General features: G+C 30.2%; 1 long non-coding RNA gene across 1 annotated transcript; it reads left to right on the plus strand.

Annotated features, from left to right (window-relative positions):
- The first annotated feature begins 2,008 nt into the window (after positions 1-2,008).
- LOC110740218 lies at positions 2,009-2,360 on the plus strand. Its single transcript, XR_002514994.1, has 2 exons — positions 2,009-2,083; positions 2,301-2,360. It is a non-coding gene; the product is annotated as an uncharacterized LOC110740218 (long non-coding RNA).
- Positions 2,361-2,582: the final 222 nt, after the last annotated feature.

The following is a 2,582-nucleotide window of genomic DNA, read 5'->3' on the forward strand; positions in this document are numbered from 1 at the left end:
TGTCAGTTTCATGTTTCATTAAGCTTTGTTATGTTTTAGATAAAGTTCTAGTCATTTACAGTATGTTTGGATAAATAAAGGGGAAGGAAAAGAAGGGGAGGGAGGAGAAGAGGAGGGAGAGAAAGGGAGGGGAGGGAAGAATGGTGAGTTTTCCTTCCAAATTTTTCCATTGTTGAAGGGATCAATTTTCTACAATTTAATTCCTCCATTTCTCTCCCTTCCAATTCTCTTCCTTCCTCATTTGTTATCCAAATGAAAAATACTCCATCTCTCCATTTCCCTTCCCTTTCTTTCCCTCCATTTCCTTCATCCAAACACACCGTTAGGTAGGGTCTGTTTTGTAATTGAAATTGATTTGGCTGCCATGGAGGGAAGGGAGTGAGGGGGTTTGTGGTCCATTCCACTATGAGGTATGATTGTAGACTACATCAAATTAGATTAGATATTCTTATTTTCATTTGCTTATTGATGTACTTCATGCATATATCTTTAATTCCACATTTGCAAAAACTATGGAAAACTAAAATAAAAAATAAAAATTAATTAGTTTAGAAGGTTTTCTCTTATATATTACATACGTACTCATGTACAACGAAGGTTAAAGATCTATCAGCTCTAATAATCTGATCAAATTTGACCAAATATTTCAGTCTGACTAGACTGAACTCTAGAAAATGACCATCTTCCATAACACCTTAATTCAAATGAGAAGAACAAAATTTGAATATGAAGGAAAAAATCTCTCTATTTTTGAGGACCTGTTATAGTTTACCTTATTTCCATTCAATTCAGAAAATTTTAGATAAGATAATTTAAAAATGGAAAAAGATATATAAGAAGCTAAAAGTGGAAAAAATAGACAATAAACAAACATTTATTACACTAATTTGCTCGAGAATTGTCGATAAAATTTCCGACTTAATAAAAAAAGGAAGTATAGTAGGGCTGCATATAGCGTTACACTTTAAAAATAAGTTCAGATAGGAGATAAGATGATAATGGTTATTCAAGTTCAAATTACAAATAAAAATAAGTTTTAATAAATTCACATAAATTTAGGGGTTTTTTTTTTTTTGTGTTTAGAGAGCCACTAGGGCGGGGGTGATGAGAATTGATCTCAGGATCTCCTGGAAATCGAGAAAGAAGTTCTAACCACTTGAGCTATCCTTACTCTCTCATATAAATTTAGGTAAGTTTAAAGAAAATATTATATATAAATAAGTGAAAATCAGGTAAATGGAACACAGACTGAAAGTTCGATACACATATTATTCATATGGTCAAAATAAATTAATTTTAAACATAAATGATTTATATAAAATAAAAAATTAACAATGTATGACCTAGTTATATTCATCTCAATGTAACTTTTCAAGTTTTTAACTTTTTATAATTTTCACTAATACAAAGTCAGAGATGTTATGATCAAAGATATGTGTTTGGAGATGGTTTTATTTATTAAATTAAAAAAATTGTATTATAGGTCGTGAAAAGTCAAACGAGTCAAAATTTAAAACACCAAAGGTTAATAAAAAAGTAACATAGACTTAATGAGAATTGAGAGAACAGACACAATATAATTAGGGAGAGTAAAGAGAAGGCAAAAGTGTGTTGCAGTAAACACGATCCCAACACTTTTTTCTATTTTAGTCTTACGATACTTGGAAAAAGAAAAACTTACACCTCGTTCAATACTATTAAGAATTAGAATTAGACAATTGGAGAAGGCTGGTCTCGAGACCAAGTATATTATTCATGCACCCTTGCCCAAACGACAGCGTTTCACTCTATGAAACGTAAATAAGAGCTTACGTGACGTGACGTCACCAAGCAATGTGTTGTCAAATCAGGTATAAATACCTGTTTTAAAATATAAAAAAAAAACCCAATATTCAATTTACTACACCGCCATAACATTTTCTCTCTCTAACCACAACTTTCTCATCACTATAATTCCTCTAAAACCTCCATAAACATTCTCCAAAAGCTTAGAAATCACAAAAATTCATACGTAATCATGGATATTAGAGAAGAAATTTGATGGCGATAACACAGTTTCTGGAAATTAGCGTAAAAAATCAAGGTTATTTTCAATTTTTCGCTAATTTGAGCAACGAATTTCACTCTAAAATGTAAAATTATGTCCAATTGCACTCTAGATTTTGTTAATTCACCATTTTCTCTCTCTAATCGTCAATTTCACTAACTATTAGTTCAATTTTAGTTGATTTATTTAGATTTATGTACATTTAAAATGTTGTTTGGTTTATTTGAATTTTTTGTACATCTATCTTGTGCAGAGGAGCACGAATTTCGTCTTCAATGCCTCAATCAAAGACCAAAAATGACAAGATTAAAAGGTCGTAAGTTATTTCTACATGATTTTATGTTTGTTTTCAATAAAAATTAGGGAACAATTGAAACCTTAACTTTTTTTTAATTTCAGAGAGAAAAAAGCAAATTCACAGTGAGAGAGCAGAGAATTGTAAGTGTGTTTCAATTATTTTGTCGTACAAAATTAGTAGAATTATATGAAAGCTAAATGTTCATTTTATGATAACTAAATGTTCATTTTTGTATCT

This window comes from Chenopodium quinoa, unplaced genomic scaffold (genome assembly GCF_001683475.1).
Source record: "Chenopodium quinoa cultivar QQ74 unplaced genomic scaffold, ASM168347v1, whole genome shotgun sequence".
In the NCBI taxonomy this organism is placed as follows: domain Eukaryota; kingdom Viridiplantae; phylum Streptophyta; class Magnoliopsida; order Caryophyllales; family Amaranthaceae; genus Chenopodium; species Chenopodium quinoa.